The sequence below is a fragment of the Bufo gargarizans genome, chromosome 4 (genome assembly GCF_014858855.1).
Source record: "Bufo gargarizans isolate SCDJY-AF-19 chromosome 4, ASM1485885v1, whole genome shotgun sequence".
Taxonomy (NCBI): domain Eukaryota; kingdom Metazoa; phylum Chordata; class Amphibia; order Anura; family Bufonidae; genus Bufo; species Bufo gargarizans.
Window position 1 is genome coordinate 361,147,894 of NC_058083.1, and position 12,347 is coordinate 361,160,240.

Here is a 12,347-nt window from a genome sequence, read left to right on the forward strand (position 1 = left end):
ACAGGGCCTGCTCTTGGGCCATGCCAATTAAGGGTTGTGTCTGACGAACCCACCGACACTTGGCTGGGGGTGTCTGATGTCACTTGCGACGAGTCAACAATTCAAGAACTGCTGGGTTGCTGGTCAAGACTAGAGATGTCCCGAACTATTCGCAGGCGAACAGTTCCCAGCAAACATAGCTTGTTCGCGTTCGCTGCGGCGAGCGAACATATGCGATGTTTGGTCCGCCCTCTATACATCGTCATTGAATAAACTTTGACCCTGTACCACACAGTCAGCAGACACATTCCAGCCAATCAGCAGCAGACCCTCCCTCCCAGACCCTCCCACCTCTTGGACAGCATCCATTTTAGATTCATTCGGAAGCTGCATTCTTAGTGAGATGAGGGACAGTGTAGCTGCTGCTGATTTAATAGGGAAATCGATAGCTAGGCTAGTGTATTCAGTGTCCACTACAGTCCTGAAAGACTCATCTGATCTCTGCTGTAAGGACAGCCCCCCAAAAAGCCCTTTTTAGGGCTAGAACATCAGTCTGGTTTTTTTTTTCTGTGTAATCAAATTGCAGTTGCCTGCCTGCCAGCGTGTGTGTCAGGCTCACAGCCCTGCAAGTGCATAGTGTCACCAGCGTAACTCATATCTGGTGTCACATTCGATTACATTTAAAGAAAAACAACAAATTTGATTGTAAATAACTAGCAGTCAGTTGCACACACGTGTTTGTGTGTTTAAGGCCCAGTGCCAGTGCATAGTGTCACCAGCGCCATTCATATCTGGTGTCACATTTGATTATATTTAAAGAAAAACAACAATTTTGACTGAATAACTAGCAGTCAGTTGCACACACGTGTTTGTGTGTCTAAGGCCCAGTGCCAGTGCATAGTGTCACTTCAGCGCCATTCTTATCTGGTGTCACATTTGATTATATTTAAAGAAAAAACACAATTTGGACTGAATAAATAGCAGTCAGTTACACACGTGTTTGTGTGTCTAAGGCCCAGTACCAGTGTCACGAGATGGAGGTCCCAGGAGAGACCTCTGCGTCGTCAAGCAATAAACAAACGGAAATCAGGTACAGACACACAAGAGTTTATTGCACAAACAGAAACAAAAGGAGGAAAACAATGGGAAATTGAGAGCTCTATGTAACGTCCGCACAGTGGGAGGAAATCCCCCACTGCGCCACTGTCTAGTAATACTCCAGAGGGGCGCGACTAAGCAACTCCTGGTATTCACTAGGGCTGCAGATGGTAGGGTTAGGCTTTGCCGCAGGGAGTTGCCAGGGTCCACTCTGGAGTGTGACCTAGACAGTGACAACAGGAGCAAACGGACAACAGGTACCAGAACGTACCGACGGTACTTAGGCAAACATAACAAACAGGCAAATACAAGCAGGCAACTAAAAACACAAGAAGGAGTTCATAGCAAGGAAACAGGAGTGACAATGAGCAGAGAAGGACTTGTTCCACCAGTAGTAAACTGCATGGCCTTGCCCATGGCACTCTGCTGCAAAGGAAGGTGCAGCAAGGGCTTGCTGAAAAGAGACATATGAATACAAACTAGATGACTAAAACATAACTGGCAGAACAGATAACAAAACACAGGAAGGAGAATGGGAATGAACAGGTAGGAAACCCACAGAGCACAGACAGACACGGATCCCATGAGTCAGCAGCATGGGAGAGTGAGTACAAACTAGGAGCAGGACAACACACACCAGGAGAGCTGAACCAGAACTGAGGACACCTCCGCCTTATATACAGGTTCCATGGGTGCAGCAGAGAGGCCTAATAGGCACACAGGGGCGTTAACCCATAAAGAACCACAAATAACACACAGGAACGGAGCTGCAGCGAGAGCATAGACAGAAGGTCACAGCCAGAAGTAACGACTGTGACAGCCAGTGCATAGTGTCACTTCAGTGCCATTCATATCTGGTGTCACATTTGATTATATTTAAAGAAAAACAACAATTTGGACTGACTAAATAGCAGTCAGTTACACACATGTTTGTGTATCTAATGCCCAGTGCCAGTGCATAGTGTCACTTCAGCGCCATTCATATCTGGTGTCACAGTAGCTTGCATGCATAGTACAACTTAACTAATCTAAACAAATGACAGGCAGAGGCAGGCCACCCCGCAGGGGCCGTGGTGCTGTGATTCCCTTTGGCCCTAGAATAATGCCCAGTGTTCAGAGGCCACGTACCCTGAAGTCGAAAAGTTCTCAGGACATAGTTGACTGGTTAACACAGGACACCCAATCTTCTACAACTTCCGCTTGGAACCTTGACGCACCATCCTCCTCCAACTCAGCTTCATCTCTCAAGTTACCACTCGCCCGCCTGCCGCCACCACCAACACTAGCACCACAGCCGCTTCACTTGATCTGTCAGAGGAGTTATTTACACATCAGTTGGAAGAAATGAGTGATGTGCAACCATTATTGCAAGTGGATGTAGATAACAGGGATATGTCTCAGTCGGGCAGCTTTACACAGATGGACGTACGGTGTGATGATGATGATGATGATGTTGTACCCGCTGCTGCTTCCTTTGCTGAGTTGTCAGATACAAGTGAAGCGGTTGATGATGACGATGTGTCTGTGGATGTCACGTGGGTGCCCGCTTGAAGAGAAGAAGAACAGGGGGAAAGTTCAGATGGGGAGATAGAGAGGAGGAGGAGACGAGTTGGAAGCAGGGGGAGGTCGTCGCAAGGAGCTAGTGGCACGGTCAGACAGCATGTATCAGCACCCGTTGTCAGCCAGACAGCACGCCAATCAACGCATGCTGTTGCCACCACCAGAATGCCGTCATTGCAAAACTCAGCAGTGTGGTATTTATTTAGTGTTTTTGCCTCTGATAACAGCGATGCCATTTGCAACCTGTGCCAAAAGAAACTGAGTCGTGGGAAGTCCAACACCCACCTAAGTACAACTGCTTTGTAAAGGCACATGATCTCACATCACAAACGCCTATGGGATCAACACATGAGTAAAAGCAGCACACAAACTCAAAGCCACCATCCTCCTCCTGGTCCAGCATCTTCAGCCACGTCAACCACTGCTGTCCTCCTTGCCCCCTCTCAACCACCCGCCACTCCGCCTCTCACCTTGAGCAGTTCCTGCTCATCTGCCCACAGTCAGGTGTCTGTCAAGGACATGTTTGAGCGTAAGAAGCCAATGTCACAAAGTCACCCTCTTGCCCGGCGTCTGACAGCTGGCTTGTCTGAACTCTTAGCACACCAGCTTTTACCATACAAGCTGGTGGAGTCTGAGGCCTTCAAAAAATGTGTAGCTATTGGGACAGCGCAGTGGAAGGTACCCGGCCCAAAAATTTTTTGCACAAAAGGCAATCCCCAACCTGTACTCGATTGTGCAAAAGGAAGTCATGGCATGTCTGGCACACAGTGTTGGGGCAAGGGTCCACCTGACCACTGATACCTGGTCTGCAAAGCACAGTAAGGGCAGGTATATCGCCTACACTGCGCATTGGGTAAACCTGCTCACGGCTGCCAAGCATGGAATGCGTGGCTCTGCAGAGGAGTTGGTGACACCGCCACGACTTGCAGGCAGGCTTGCTGCCACCTCCTCTACTCCTCCTACTCCATCCTCTTCCATAACCTCCTTGGCTGAGTCCTCTTCTGCTGCTGGGTCTTGCTCCACATCAACGGCACCCCCCTCAGCTCCCCAGGGGCTATTCCACATCCCGGATACGACAGTGTCACGCCGTCTTGGGGTTGACTTGCCTGAAAGCAGATAGTCACACCGGACCAGCACTCCTGTACGCCCTGAATGCACAGGTGGATCAGTGGCTGACTCCGCACCAACTGGAGATCGGCAAAGTGGTGTGTGACAACGGAAGCAATTTGTTGGCGGCATTGAATTTGGGCAAGTTGACACATTGTGACATGACACATGTGTGTAATCTGATTTGTACAACGCTTTGTGCATAAGTACCCAGGCTTACAGGACATCCTCAAGCAGGCCAGGAAGGTGTGTGACCATTTCAGGTGTTCCTACACGGCCATGGCGCACTTTTCAGACATTCAGCGCCGAAACAACATGCCAGTGAGGCACTTGATTTGTGACAGCCCGACACGTTGGAATTCAACACTCCTAATGTTCGACCGCCTGCTCCAACAAGAAAAAGCTGTCAACGAGTATTTGTATGACCGGGGTGTTAGAACAGCCTCTGTGAAGCTGGAATTTTTTTTTGCCACGTTACTGGACGCTCATGAGCAATGCCTGTAGGCTCATGCGTCCTTTTGAGGAGGTGATAAACCTAGTCAGTCGCACCGAAGGCACCATCAGTGACATCATCCCATTTGTTTTCTTCCTGGATTGTGCCCAGCAAAGAGTGCTGGATCAGGCCATAGATGAGCGTGAAGAGGAAGAGGAAGAGTTGTGGTCACCATCATCACCACCAGAAACAGCCTTATCAGCATCGCTTGCTGGACCTGCGGCAACGCTGGATGAGGAGTGTAAGGAAGAGGAGTCAGAGGAGGAATGTGGCTTTGAGGAGGAGGAGGAAGACCAACCACAACAGGCATCCCAGGGTGCTCAATGTCACCTATCTGGTACCCGTGGTGTTGTACGTGGCTGGGGGGAAGAACAGACCTTTAGTGAGATCACTGAGGACAAGGAACGGGACATGAATAGCTCGGCATCCAACCTTGTACAAATGGGGTCTTTCATGCTGTCGTGCCTGTTGAGGGACCCTTGTATAAAAAGTCTGAAGGAGAACGACCTGTACTGGGTGTCCACGCTACTAGACCCCCGGTATAAGCAGAAAGTGCCTGAAATGTTACCGAAATACCGAAAGTCAGAAAGGATGCAGCAGTTCCAAAATAAATTAAAAAGTATGCTTTACACAGTGTATAAGGGTGATGTCACAGCACAATAGGAATCTAACAGGGGAAGAGGTGAAAGTAATCCTCCTTCTCCCACGACCACGCCGGCAAGGACAGGACGCTTTACAGACGTGTTGTTGATGGAGGACATGCAGAGCTTTTTAAGTCCTACGCATTGCCGCAGCCCTTCGGGGTCCACCCACCCTCAGAGAACGACTTGACCGACAGGTAGCAGACTACCTCGCCTTAACTGCGGATATCGACACTCTGAGGAGCGATGAGCCCCTTGACTACTGCGTGTGCAGGCTTGACCTGTGGCCTGAGCTATCCCAATTTGCGATAGAACTTCTGGCCTGCCCCGCTTTAAGTGTCCTGTCAGAAAGGACCTTCAGTGCAGCAGGAGGTATTGTCACTGAGAAGAGAAGTCGCCTAGGTCAAAAAAGTCTAGATTACCTCACCTTTAGGCCTCATGCACACGACCGTTGTGTGCACCCGTGGCCGTTGTGCCGTTTTCCGTTTTTTTCTGCGGCTCCATTGACTTTCAATGGGGCCGTAGAAAACTCGGCTTGTGCACCGTTTTTACACCGCACCCGTGACCCGTGTTTCGAGGCCGTGAAAAAAATATAACCTGTCCTATTTTTTTCACGGCCAACGGTTCACGGGCCCATTCAAGTCAATGGGTCCGTGAAAATCACGGATGCACACAAGATTGTCATCCGTGTCCGTGATCCGTGTCCGTGATCCGTGTCCGTTTTTTCCTATCATTTCAATGGCAAACTTGACTTAGATTTTTTTTTCATCTTTCATGTCCGTGGATCCTCCAAAAATCACGGCAGACCCACGGAAGAAAAAACGGGCACGGATCACGGTACAACGGAACCACGTTTTGCGGGACGTTAAAAAATACGTTCGTGTGCATGAGGCCTTATTAAGATGAATGAGGGATGGATCCCGAAGGGACTGACAGTGGGCGATACATTCGACTAAAAAAGGCCTGATGACTGAGATGAGCTGCCTTGGTCTAAAAATGGCCCACACGCTGCTGTATTTTATCTCTGAATGCCGGATGACTTGCTTGACTTATCTGCCACCAACTAGGGTTCAAGCTGCAATGTTTTAGGGCACTTTCTGCCTGGGAAACATCAATTTTTCTGGCCGCTGCTACAATACCTAATTTTTCTGGCATGCGTACATGCCTAATTTTTCTGGTCTCTGGTGCTGCATTGGGGCTTTAAAAACCAAACAAAAAAAAAAGCACATACATGTGTCAATTCCCCTTCGTGATCGTTACCTTGTTGTGGTGAAGGGGCTTGTGTATCACAATTAATCGACCACCTCTGAGTGTGTTCGCAATGGCAATGTTGGCACATCCCAGATGATAAGGTCATTGCTTCATTGTGAACGGACCAAAAGCGATCGGCTGGATAATTTTGCATAGAAAAAACATTAATTTTCTTTGTGATCATCTAAGGTGATCATTAAAGGGGTTGTCCAGGTTCAGAGCTGAACCTGGACATCCCTCCATTTTCACCCCGGCAGCCCCCCTGACATGAGCATCGGAGCAGATCATGCTCCGATGCTCTCCTTTGCCCTGCGCTAAATCGCGCAGGGCAAAGGCATTTTTCTGAGTTCCGGTGACATACCGGGCTCTCTATGGGGCTGACAGGCAGCCCGGTGACGTCACCGGCACTGATGGGCGGGATTTGGCTCTGCCCTAGCCAGTAAAACGGCTAGGGCAGAGCTAAAGCCCGCCCCTCAGAGCCGGTGACGTCACCGAACACACTGCTGGGCGGAAGTTACCGCCCGGCAGTGTGTTATTGAAAACACAAGAGCCTGTGCACATGCGCGAGCATGAGATGCTCCGATGCTAGGCTCAGGAGGGCTGCCGGGGTGAAAATAAGGGTATGTCCGGGTTCAGCTCTGAACCCGGACAACCCCTTTAAAGCCTACTAGGCCAACAATGGTCCCACACTGCAGAATCATTGTTTTCTGGGTCACGTAACTGTCACTACCTGAGCACGACCATAGGCTTTGAAAAAAAACCATTGCCTGCAATCTCCCAAACGTGCGCACGAGCACAGTCATCACTACACCAAGATTGACGCATAGAGAAACAAAATATATGTCATGAGTGTGTCAACTATTGACAACTGTTTGCAGTTGTCTAAAATCTATTCCATACACGTTCCCTGATAGGGGACTTACAGGGATTAAACTGATAGGAATAGTACTACTTAACACACCTTATAATAATAATAATACTAGTGAACGTAACAGGGATTAAACTGATTAAAGCATCTTTTTCCATCTCCCGGTTCCTAAAATCGATTCCATATACACGTTCCATGATAGGGGATGTAACAGGGATTAAACTGATAGGAATAGTACTACTTAACACACCACTCATATCTGGTGGCACATTCAATTGCACGCGCAGTGCCCCAAATTGGAAGTAGGAGGACCGACCAAGCATCTTTTTCCATCTCCCAGTTCCTAAAATCGATTCCATATACACGTCCCCTGATAGGGGACTTAACAGGGATTAAACTGATAGGAGTGGTGTGTTAAGTAGTACTATTCCTATCTGGTGGCACATTCGATTGCACGCGCAGGGCCCCAAATTGGAAGTAGGAGGACCGACCAAACATCTTTTTCCATCTCCCGGTTCCTAAAATCGATTGACCTGTATTCAACCTGGTGCAAATGGGGACTGTTTGCGGTTGTTTGCAGTGCATTAAACAGGGAGTTTGGTCTGTCGTAGTTTGGTCTGTCACTGTGAAGTGGGCGTAACCGTTACACTACCTGATCGATACAACATCATACCTGATGTTTTAAAGCACGTTATTCCAAACAATTTAGTAATATTAGGTGATTTATGCCCTTTATGGATTAAAACCTGACTCTGCGTCAACTACGTAATTTTCCATGGGAGTTTTGCCATGGATCCCCCCTCCGGCATGCCACAGTCCAGGTGTTAGTCCCCTTGAAACAACCTTTCCATCACTATTGTGGCCAGAAAGAGTCCCTGTGGGTTTTAAAATTTGCCTGCCTATTGAAGTCAATGGCGGTTTGCCCATTAGCAAACATTTGTGAAAATTTGCGTTCTCCGTCAGCGAACGGAAAATTTTATGTTTGCGACATATCTAGTCAAGACACGACCGCAGGATGACACTGGGAGCTCGGGCCTCTCGAAGTGACCCCTGCTGCCACGGCCCCTTACTCTGCTGTGACCTCTGCCTGTGCCAGAAATATTTAGGCCTCTGCCACTCCCCTGTGCAGGGCCTGACACTTCTCTGTCTGACATACTGTTAGATCAAATAAATAAATAGGAAATTAAAACACCCCAAAAAAGTCAGCAATTTTCTCACTTCACCACACAACTATTAATAATAAGCCCTTTTTTCCCCACTAATACATACAAAAAATAAAAGCTTTAGAACATATAACTGCACGGCAAATAGGCCCTTATTTTTTCCACTTACACATGCCACAGAAGGCTTTAGAACATATAACTGCGCCGCTGAACGTCAAATATATTTTTATTTTGCCACTAATAAATGACAAAAAGGGCTTTAGAACATATAACTGCATCGTTGAACTGCAAATATATTTTTATATTGCCAGTAATATATGGCACAAAGGGCTTTAGAACATATAACTGCACCGCTGAACGGCAAATAATTTTAGCACTTCACCACACACGGCTAATAAGCCCTTTTTTCCCAGTAATACAAGCCAAAAAGTGGTTTAGAACATAAAACTGCACCGCACAAGGGTAAATAAGACATAGAAATATTTCCTTGTAATAAGCCCTGTTAATTGCTGTATAAAATAGCACTTGCACCCCAATAACAAGAACTGTTTGCTGGAATTACAGAGCTGTAAAATGGCAATTTGGATCCCCAGTCAGTGCAGCAAGGTGTAATAGGATTGTTCCTATTACCCAGGCTGTAACCTCCCCTACTGAACCCTGTTCAACATAGATGCTGCTGAATGATTCCTCCCTATCCTTTCCCTACACCTTGTATTATCTTTCCCTGTACTTGTAAATCATTTTTTGGCACAATAAAGTTTTTCCTAGCACTGTCCCTAGCACCTGCTGACATCTCTCCCTGCACTAAGTACACTGGAAAATGGCAGAATCCAAGATGGCTGAGGCTATTTATAGGGTTGTGATATCACAGGGCTGGCTGGCTGCTGATTGGCTGCATGCAAAGCATTATGGGTGATCACGCCGTCCCAGAGTTCCTTGCTCCATGTCCTCACACATGCAGCAGCCAATTTAGGAAAAAATGCGATTCGTTACCAGGAAGCGGGAGGCAATTCGGATTAATTGCGAATCAAATTTTTCCTAAAAATTCGGATCGAATTCCAGATTGTCAACTTCTATTCACTCATCTCTAACTACAATTCACACACATGAGGCCAATCAATAATTTTTGGCTGTATTTTATACTAAAACTAACCTTTTTTAGCAATACATGGGGCTTTATTTTTGTCATTTTTTTTGTTTTGTTTTTTAAACCAGGAAAATATTTAAAAAGAAAAATAGTCTATTTTTTTTATTTATTTTTTATTTGGTTAATAGCACAACATACAACTAATATAGTACAGACCAAAAGTTTAGACACACCTTCTCATTCAAAGAGTTTTCTTTATTTTCATGGCCCTTTTGCCTTCACTCTGCGGTCCAGCTCACCCCAAACCATATCGATTGGGTTCAGGTCCGGTGACTGTGGAGGCCAGGTCATCTAGCGCAGCACCCCATCACTCTCCTTCATGGTCAAATAGCCCTTATAGAGCCTGGAGGTGTGTTTGGGGTCATTGTCCTGTTGAAAAATAAATCATGGTCCAACTAAATGCAAACTGGATGGAATAGCATGCCGCTGCAAGATGCTGTGGTAGCCATGCTGGTTCAGTATGCCTTCAATTTTGAATACATCCCCAACAGTGTCACCAGCAAAGCACCCCCACACCATCACACCTCCTACTCCATGCTTCACAGTGGGTACCAGGCATGTAGAGTCCATCGTTCACCTTTTCTGCATCGCACAAAGACACGGTGGTTGGAACCAAAGATCTCAAATTTGGACTCATCAGACCAAAGCACAGATTTCCACTGGTCTAATGTCCATTCCTTGTGTTCTTTAGCCCAAACAAGTCTCTTCTGCTTGTTGCCTGTCCTTAGCAGTGGTTTCCTAGCAGATATTCTACCATGAGGCCTGATTCACACAGTTTCCTCTTAACAGTTGTTCTAGAGATGTGTCTGCTGCTAGAACTCTGTGTGGCATTGACCTGGTCTCTAATCTGAGCTGCTGTTAACCTGCGATTTCTGAGGCTGGTGACTCGGATTAACTTATCCTCCGCAGAAGAGGTGACTCTTGGTCTTCCTTTCCTGGGGTGGTCCGCATGTGAGCCAGTTTCTTTGTAGCGCTTGATGGTGTAACGGATCCCCTGGCACCCCGACTGAGTTCCTCCATTGCTGGATGCTCCTAGCGTTTTCCTGAGGTTTCCAAGCACTCTGGCAGACACCACCATCACCGAACCGAAGAAGCATATACATCCTCTCAAGCATATGAATGCTGTAGACAGTGGAATAGGAAACCATACGAATAGGTTTACGCTCCTAGCAGTCAAACTGGAACAGCATATCATAAATCCTCCCCCAAGAATGAGACGACACTTCACCTTGAGGGTTAAAACAGGAACTGACTTTATTTAGACATAGCACACCTACTTTAAACCCTCCCCAACAGCCTCATTTCCATACAATAGGCACATGGAGGACTATGGTACAGGGAAGGGTAGGGCCCGACAATAGCAAGGGCTGATGGGAGATTTGAGGGGGGACAGAGCAGCTGGTTCAAACTGGTCTCCCAGTGTCCCTGAGACAACACCTTGCTGGGGGAACAATGGGACAGGAAAAATGGGGAGGAGAAGAGGCACAGAACAGCAATGCCTCCAACATAACAAACATCACAGCAAGAGCAAGACACACACAGTCCACAATATATCGCAACACAATCCAACCGAACCCATAATAACATACATAATATTTAAACAGCCTGAATGCAATCTGATACACAGTCTTAAATGGCATTGTTCCTAAAAGTCATAATATGTCCATGGATGGTCCTTAAAGGGCCAGTAGCAGCAATATAAAATACCACATGCCCAAATTGCATTCAAATGTACAAATTTACATGGGGCCATAGTCAGCAGGTAGGAGGCGGGTAGCCAGTCCTCTCCAATGCCCAGTGGCGAGGCGGGTTCTGCCACAGATGGTTTTTGTGACTGCACTTGGGGACACTTTCAAAGTTTTCCCAATTTTTCGGACTGACTGACCTTCATTTCTTAAAGTAATGATGGCCACTCGTTTTTCTTTACTTAGCTGCTTTTTTCTTGCCATAATACAAATTCTAACAGTCTATTCAGTAGGATTATCAGCTGTGTATTCACCTGACTTCTCCACATTCTTTTTTTATTATTATGATATATGGAATATTTGGGTTACGGGCAGGGTGGCAGTGAGGCCATGTTTTTCTTTTCTTTTTTCCTCTATTATTTTTTTTATTTCACACTTTGTGCCCCCTATAAAGGTCATACAAAACCTTTGGAGCACAGTTAAAGGGGTTTTCCCATCACATACAATGGGAGCTGTAGGAAGGCGCAAGGGGCCATCATTGATGGAAGGTATGTGTCACCGAGGTTCCTGGCCTCAGTGAGGTAAGAGCCGGTAGTTTTAAGTGTCAGAGGCAGCTAGTGCTGATTGACACTGTTTGCTGTTATTATGGCTGTAAAGCCGATCCAGGCCGGCTCTTACTGGGAGTATCCAAAGTGCTGGGTGGTTGGCTGCTCCCCACGCTCCAGGCCGGGTCTTTGCTGGCCTATATAAAAACCCAGCCAGCAGTCTCAGCTGGGTGTGGATGATCCTCCATCTGACAGGGAAGCTGTGGAGACTCTGTTTTGGGTTCTGTGAATTGGTGCCGTGCTAAAGGCTTGAAAGCCGCATGCTGGAAAACAGGCACCTAAAGCCTGCTGTGGACGGCTGGGGGAAAGACTGCTAACCAGGTGAAGATTTTGATATATGGACATTGCATGGTGTGAACAAACACCAAGACCGTGAACGGTCATTTTTTGTGTTTCCTTATGTGTGAATAAACACCGAACTGTTTAAGTTAAAGACTTTGTGATTGCCTCTATACTGCGTCCGCTAGCCTGTCTACCAGAGCCAAACCCCACAATTGGTGTCGGCAAACACAGTGAGGCTGGCCTGAAGGTCGAAAAGTTTTTTTGTTTTTCTTGGACACAAGTACATGTCCTATATTAAGCCGGCAAGGTTACCACCCATGTTCCCTGATAAAATGGAGGCGGTTGTGAAAACCCTTGTGTAGGCTAACTTTCAGCAGCGGGAGACTAACAAGCAGCAGCAGGAAACTGGGTGGAGCCTAACTAGGAACATACCAGAGGCTATAACCGGAGAATGGAGCGGCGCCCGGG